Source organism: Uranotaenia lowii, chromosome 3, assembly GCF_029784155.1.
Source record: "Uranotaenia lowii strain MFRU-FL chromosome 3, ASM2978415v1, whole genome shotgun sequence".
In the NCBI taxonomy this organism is placed as follows: Eukaryota; Metazoa; Arthropoda; class Insecta; order Diptera; family Culicidae; genus Uranotaenia; species Uranotaenia lowii.
The window spans coordinates 175,451,236-175,459,734 of record NC_073693.1 but is presented as its reverse complement, the minus strand read 5'-3'; the positions used below and the strand labels follow the sequence as shown (position 1 = coordinate 175,459,734).

Sequence of the window (8,499 nt, the reverse complement as noted above, 5' to 3'; positions counted from 1 at the left end):
TGATTTTTTTCATTGTAATAATGGTGCTTTTTCTCTAAATAATACCAGCATAGTGTAAAGTAAAGTTACTAAACTAGTTTATGAAGAATTCAACATTATAAATCTTCACATGTTAAACGGACTGACTTTGGACTAACTTCTGACCGATTTCGGGCCGATTCGGGACCGTTTCTTCGAGCTGGGAAGGAATACTTTGCATGCAAGTTTTCAGCCAGCGATGCCATGAGTGAAGTAAACTCGTCTGAGTTTTTAATAAATATTTTCTAAATTCCAAATATCTTTGTTGTGTTACAACTAAGCATCATAGTACCTTCACATCATTTGTAGAGATCAATTCGAGGAATAGTATTCAGCCTCTTCTTTATTTTTCCGAAGTTTCTGTAAATCTGTAGCGATTTTTGAATAAAAAAAAATGATTCCCCATGTAATTCTCCATACAAAATTAAAACTCGTTGCGCTAAATCAGGACTCAATGTATCGCTTCCAAACTTTACGGAGATTTTTGTGTGTGAAAATCCCGTCAAAAAATGGTATGGGAGTTGTGATAACTTATAAATTTCAGATTTCCTATACAAAGCCTGCAGCGGTCTACTACACATTCAGCAAAGAAGAATAAAAAAACAAATCGGAGAGTTCATGATGCAGTAAAATCATTCAGATAAGTATTCGTTTGCTTCAAATTTTATTTTTTTTTATAAGTAATCATTTATGTTAAATTATTGGTGATCAAATTGTGATAACTTGAATCGATAATTTACATGTAATGAATTTAAGGACGAGATTTTATAAGGAGTTGTTTCCCAAAATCGTCTCTTATCTTTATTCGGTCGAAAAACATTTTGTTAAATAACTGGTCTACATCCGTCAAAATCAATTTGAAGGTAATCTAACAAGTAAATTTTTATTTTAAAGGTTAATTTTCTTAAAAACTTTTCGAGTCATAAACAGACCTCGAAAGGTTTTGTATTCTATTAATATTTTCTGTTTCTCTTTTTTATTTTCAAGAGCGAGTGAAGGCGCTTTATCCTTGGTCGATGGCCAGAAATGATTGTACATAAAATCCAAAACAGTTCAACGTAGAGAAGTAAAACTTAGAGTTTTACAACCCTTTTATCAAACATTATATTCTTCAATGCTATGTTTCTAGTATAAGTTTTTGTGATTTTTTTGTACAAAATAAATCATTTCCAGCCGTTGAAGAATGGTCCCAATAAATGATGAAGCTACTTTACATAACGCAAGGCATTTTCTTCAAGGGGCATTTTTCTTAGCATGCTTCCAACGATACTGCCCATTTGAAACGTATGGTACTGGTGGTCCACATTTCTTCTGTTCCTGTGTTCCAGATGTCTCTGCGTTCTCTGCTCCACAGTGGGCCCGGCCATTTCATGTTTTCTATTATATTAATGTTTTTATGTTAACATAATAGAAAACGTGAGCAAAGACAATAATAATAATAATAATATTTTATTATTCTCCGGGATCGGACATAAGTTCTGGCTGTGGAAGTACGATTAATGATTAGTGATTAGTTAGCAAATATCGAGTCAAGAAGATTTTAAATCCATATGAAGCTTAAATGAATACGTTGCATGATGGTAAAGTGAAAAAATGAACATACATTACATAAGCAAAATATTGATAATTTCTTCGGCAAAGAAAAGCTTTCAAAATAACAAGTAAAGAGGAATAAATTTTCATAAAATTCTCAAGCTTTTTTAAAGACATTCCCTAGATTTAACTAATCCTCTCCAGAATCCCGAAGTATGAGGTGTAAAATTCAACTAAAATTTAAGCAGCCGAAAATTTTAATCCTCAAAAATTATGCTCCTGACAACTGGTAGAATTTTCAAAACGCAAGATATCAAGCGAACGTGTCTTCAGAATTTTGTGCATCTGAAAAAATCGCAAATTTCATCTGATGTCACATGTGATTCTTCAGTATTGGGCGTCCGATTGATGAAAAATGAAATTCATTAGTTGCTTCCTGAGTCGATGTTCGTGAGTTCGAGCCCAAGAGTAAACATCGATCACAGTTGTACCGGATAAGTGATAAAACAGGACTTTACATGGATTTTGTATGAAAATGGTGGCTTGAATGCCGCAGAAACTCGGATGACCGGAGCTCCAAGCTCTAAGCTTCAAGCAATGTTCTACTGTATTGAAAATTAAGCTGTTAGCTCCTGTGGTTATACAATTAAAAAGTGTTAATTTATTTTTCTGAACGATAATTTTTTTATAGAAAGCTTCTGTTAATTTTTCAGAAAAAATTCTACATCATCTCACATTACTCGGAGTTATAAAACTCATGAGTAATTAATTAAGAAGATACACTGTTTCGATGATTAGCTTCGCTGACAAGATATTAGGTGACTTAGTACTGTTCAAATTCCAGCACTAGACAGTGTTGACGCGAATCAAATCCATCGTAAAATGACGTTCCGTTCTTGATGATTCTGTCCAACTCCATCGGTCGGATAGGTACTCAGTCAGTAGAGCTCATCGCCGACTCTCGTCGTCCTGATGGCTTGGGACTGGGTCTAGGATAAAAGAGAATTGGTTAGAGAAAACCAACACACAGTCACAGCACAACAAAGTTTGGCAGAGGGGCCATCGCCATAGAACAGATTAGGCCACGCCCTCCATTATCATCGTCCTTGTTTGAATGAGGCTTCGGTGAGTGCCCTGGTGTTTGGTGTCTTCTTTCCCTCTTGCTCTCTCTCGGGTTTGGAGACACGTGTTTCCTGCTGTGTATGCCGATAATTCCACGTGAGTGCGCCGCCGTTTTGGGAAGATCAGGGAGCTTCTTCTTGGAATAATGTCGACGGCAGAAAATGCGAGGAAAAATCGGAATGGGAACAACGTCAAAAACGGCGGACATTCCACAAACCCCAAAAGAGCGGATGATCTTCTTTTCGGGCCGAGGGTATGGTCTGTCCCACTTGCTGGCAGTCTTTCCAAACGGATATCCACTTTACATCGGCCAAGGTCTTTCGCTCCGACGCTCCGGAATTTACCAATAAATGATTTGTACCGTGTTGCGGAGTAGTGTGGTTTAGCAGTTCCCGTTTTTTGTTGCTGTTCCTTTGTATGGTGGTTCTACTACTTTTTTTTCATCCTGCCAGTGTCCACCGTACAACAACGGACGGCTCCTGGCGAGTCAAGTTAAATCCGATCCAAAGGCAAACCCCATCGGGGAACGACCAGTTTGACCAGAGTTGAGTGCACGTGCATCTCTATATGGCCATCAGTGCAGTGCAATAGAAGCACAGGCAAATACCACCGGTAGGCACTATTCCGATTCGGGAAGCTTTACCTCCGCCGAAAGGCCTCCCTGGCAAATAGTGACACACATAGCAAAAAAAACAATCTTCCACATTTCGATACCATTCCAACTCGGTAGGAGATTCTTGCTCTTGTTGCTTCAGATGCAGCCGGACGTGGAAATTATGTCAAAGCAACGTTGAGTTCACAAAAGATAGGACGAGAAAACAGCAGTGAATAAAGTGTAGCAAAAAAGAGTGTAATTTTTTCTGATAGTTCTGTGTTTATTCCTAACTGCCATTTTCTTCCGTCGCCAATGTCATCGATTGGAGTTCCGGGAACCCGGTACGTTCCCTGGTGAAAAGAATCGAGCCGCAAAGGTGCATCCTGCAGCAGCAGCAAACACAAACATCTAACGAGGAAAGCATGGTGGCTCCAGAAAGAAGTTGGTGATTTGTCGATCGGTGAAGCGCGATAACTTATCTATTATTAATAGATTTTTGCATCGAACAGCGAAACAGAAATAGTAAAAGCAGCAAGTGGTTTGTAGTGTTCTTCTTGTAACTGATGCAAAACAAGGAAACAGGCTGTTGTCGTTTGCTCGATGCCAAGGGGATTGTAAACTACGGTTGAATGAGCAAAACAAAAAAAAACCTCACCCAAGCCCTTACGATCGCAACAACGGAAGAAGACTTTGGCAGCAGTGAGATAGTGAATGACTTCCAGTGACTTCTAGGAAATTTGTGCAGTGTCATAATTTAAAAAAAGGAAACCGGCATTTTCAATTGATCGCGGTGTTTTTTTTATTTCAAAAACTTCTCCATTTATAAACTAACGGCAAAAGTGAAATATTGAAATCGACAAAACCTACAAGAACATATAAAATAAGGTGAGTGTTTGATGTATTGTCTGTTGAGTTAGGCAGTAAAGAGGCTTATAAAACAGACGATGTATTTTATATCATTCCTAGAAAAATGTAGCTTAGAAAAACTACAAATAAGTAGTGTCACAAAGAACAGACGTACAAGCTCGAACAAAAAATCTTCCAAAAAGTGTGTAAAATTCCAAATGCTGAATCCAAAAAATACGTTGAAAATTGACTTGAAACTGTGCCATCTATTGCGCCGTTCAAAAGTTACAAATCAAATTTGCCCAGTTTTCGAAAAGGCGTAAATAATCGTTATGAACTCATCAATAATTAAACTAATGCCGCTGCTCTAAAACAGACGGGTTCATTTTACTGCTGAATAAATGCAATAACAGTTACTTTTGACTGGACAGAATTTCACTCCCTTTGTTTCATATGGTTTTTGTTTAATGACTTTTTCGGGGAGTGAAATCATTTTTTTTTATTTACATAACGTTTCGGGTTACTTTTCTTTACCCATCAGATGTCCTCCAGAGTAACCCGAAACGTTGCTTAAATTTAAAAATAAAAAAGTCAGTAAATAAAAACCGTATAAAAACTACCGGTGATAAACTTTTATTCATTCATTTATTCATGCACTACTGAGGCAGTCAAAATAACTAACAGTTTTACTATCGATTTGCACTTTTTGAATGATCATCGCCAGAGGACAAACCAGCTATATCCAGTCAATTAAGAACATTATTGACGATATCAGTCTTATTCATCAGAACTGATTCTAGACATCTCAAAGCGTGTTACTCTCAAGTATCACATTTGCATCTCATTGTCAAAAATTTAGCACTTCTAACTTGAAGGAAAAAGCGATTAACTTTTAAGATATTTTTCCATTATGCAACCGGACGAAAGGGTTACGAAACTTTAACAGCAATTTTCTTGAAACATGCCAAACAGTTCCTACAACCTGTTCAAAACTGACCAAAATTTTGATTTTTTTCTTGATTTGATTTTGACAGTTTTCTTTGGTGTGTTTGGAGACATCTGGTGACCCAGCTATAAAACAAAAATTGGTTCAAAACGAACGTAGCAAATTTCACACAAGTTTCGTGGGCCAGCTTGTACGTCTGTTCTCTGTGGTAGTGTTAAAACGCCCGTTAAACGATCGTTAAGATCAGCAAAGTGAGAAGAGAAGAATAAATGGTGACTAATTTGGCGAAGAAACTTCTTTTGCTGGATAGTAAAAAGTATCAAGAAAATTGAACGATTGTTTCATACCTGAATTTATACACCACACGTAATATTTCACAATTAACATAAGTGTGAGGGCCGAAAAAATCAGAAATCTGCCAAACTTAGCCTTAAATTATACACAGAATTACGTGTAAAACGGTGGAAATTTGACTAAACTCATTATGCGTTGTCATGCGGTTTTCAGTTCTACGTTTTTCTCAATTATATCAAACGAAGAATGTTCAGCACGTTTTAGGCTGAGCAAGTAACTAATAAATGATACATTAGATTGCTTGGAAAGCCACTGTTATGATACCGGCTACTGGGGCATCATGCAACACTTTTTTAACTTTAATGGCTTCTAAAAACTGAACTTTGTAGCTTTAATTTATCGGCCTGAAAATTCCTTTTTAGTAGGGACATCTAAAGATTATGAAATTTTTATATAGATGGATAGAAGGTTACGAAGGTTCGTCCGCACTGCAAGTTTCGCTTGGCCTACTAATGTGTGGTGGTAGATGCAACTCTATCTGTATCTATCACTTCATCTGAAAATTCACTGAAAATCACTTCATCGCAAAAATCTGATATGTGATGATGGTAATGCTTCTAAATAAATCCTACCCGCTCATTTTCACCATCTTTCATTTCATCTAACTTTCTATCCATCTACAGTACCGTTCATAATTGTATAGAAATTGGAAGCACGCGCACTGTCACTTTGACTTTGAACTTCCATAACTTTTTACTCTGATGATATTTTTTTATCAAATTTTCTGCGTTCGATAGATCAACTATCGCACTATCATATCACAAAATTTGAGCTTTCTAAAGGTTGTGTGGCCAGTGATACAGTTGTTCTACGAAAATCGGACTTTCTGGACTTTTACCATTCAACCTGCGATATCTCAGAAACTACGCAACACTTTTTATTGAAATTTTGCAGAGTGATTTTTGAAATATAAAGTTAACATGAATTAACTGAATTAAAGCAATTCCTTTTAATTCAACCACGGTAAATGAAAAGTTCATATACCAGTATTTCGATAGCAACTTACTACCTTCTTCAGTGAACGTTTTCGATTGATGAATGTGTATCGTTTCCCTCCCTTATATTGTCCGGGTTAGGTAAGCTACTACTAGGTAGCAAAAACCTCCGAATGCTCGGCAGTTGTGCCGTTGTCTGGTTTTTGGGTCTACCTACCCTATTTTGGGTGTTTTCTGGTAGTGCTAAATTATTTTCTACCCGGTTAACATGTCTGAAGTTTTTGAAAAGTTCTATCAATGGGATTAACGTTACGTGATGTACAATTTTTCAGGCATGAACCTAAAAATGCGATATTTATAGAATTTTTGAATTTTGTGATATGATAGTGTGATAGTTGATCTATCTTACGCAGAAAATTTGATCCTACGCAGAGAAAAAAGTTATAGACGTTCAAAGTCCACATGACAGAGCGCGAGTTTCCAATTTCTATTAGGATATATTGACAGTTCTACACGAACACCACTTTGGCAGGAGGCCTCAGCCGTAACCTCAAACCATGGGAAAACAGAATCTATTTTTGAGAAGGGCGCACGATAAACGCGATTTTCCGGTACCGTAATCCGGGGTAAGATTGATCACTTTTTTTCAATATTTCTAAATTATTTTTTTCTGTTAAGGGAATTAGGCATGTTTCATATTTTGAAAACCAGTACTGGACTACTGTGAACGTAAAACATGGTTGTAGAAATTTATTAGACTACTTTAAATTTGATTAAAAAATAGATTTCGTCTCTGTTCAGAATTTGATGTTTTGGGGTTACATTGATCAGTTTCTATTTTGACGGTTTTTTTGAGTTTTCTTGATCATAAAGGATGCAAAACACCTTCATAATGTCTACAAATGCTAGTTTATCAATTTTCTCTTGCTTTTTAACGTTTTCGTTTAAAAACATTTATAATCGGAAAAAGAACAATGATGCTGCATACATTTAGGGGCAAAAATTAAAACAATTGCTAAATAGTCTGAGCTTCTAAATTCAAATGAAATTATACCTTCACATGTTCTCCTAGAACCCCCCACTATTTCCATTTTAATTTTTTTTTCAAAATTAACCATTTGATAGGGTTCCTATCCATTTTTCCAATAAGGGCTTACTTTTTGAAAATGTCCTTATATTTCAAATATAAAAAAAATACCATTAAATGACTGTAAAAATATCACTATAACTGTACATATACACCCAAAATTCAGCCTCTGTGCCAATGGCGTGTAGTCAATTTCATAGCATGATTGGTACAAGAAGATCACGCGACCGGCACTGATTCGATTTGCGCCCACCGGCATTAACCTCCCAGGGCAACCGAATTGCGTATGTCTGAATGAAACAAAATAAAAACGTTTTCGCGTCTCTCCCCATCGCATCACAAGCCGAAGAAGGATGGAAATAAATACTGGCCAACACCAGGCAGCCAGCGAACCGAGCACTGTGCGTGTGAATGTAGCAAAAGCAACAACAAAAACATCCTTCTAATTCAATCCACCAGCAAACACGGCTAAGCTGTGCGTGTGTATGAAGCAAAAGCAACAACAAAAACATTCCTTCAATTTACCGGCAAACAACACCGGCCAAAGGTGTTTTAAGTATCTTGGGGTTTGGTTTGATTCCAAATGTACCTGGAGAGCACACATTGAGTATCTGAAAGGAAAATGCCAACAGAGAATCAATTTTCTCCGATCAATCACTGGCACCTGGTGGGGAGCCCATCCAGAAGATCTTTTAAAATTGTATCGAACAACTATCCTCTCAGTTATGGAATATGGTAGCTTCTGTTTCCAGTCGGCTGCCAAAACTCACCTCATAAAACTCGAGCGTATCCAATACCGTTGTCTTCGCATCGCTTTGGGCTGTATGCCCTCTACGCACAACATGAGTCTTGAAGTTTTGGCAGGCATACTCCCTTTGAAAGATCGATTCAATCTACTATCACTTCGGTTCCTCATCAGGTGTGAGGTCATGAACCCATTGGTGATCGTTAATTTTGAAAGGTTACTTGAGCAAAATTTTCATACAAGATTTATGTCTATATACCATGTCCTCATGTCAATGCAGGTAAACCCTTCTTCGTATTCTCCTGCTCGTGTTTGTAG

General features: G+C 37.0%; 1 protein-coding gene across 1 annotated transcript in view; it reads left to right on the top strand.

The window, feature by feature from the left end:
• Nucleotides 1–2,968: 2,968 nt before the first annotated feature.
• LOC129758667 (DNA-binding protein D-ETS-3) overlaps nucleotides 2,969–8,499 on the top strand; it is a 282,355-nt gene continuing 276,824 nt past the window's right edge. Inside the window, exon 1 of the mRNA XM_055756237.1 lies at nucleotides 2,969–4,153. The gene's annotated coding sequence lies outside the window, so the exon portion shown is untranslated. The remainder of the gene's footprint in view (nucleotides 4,154–8,499) is intronic.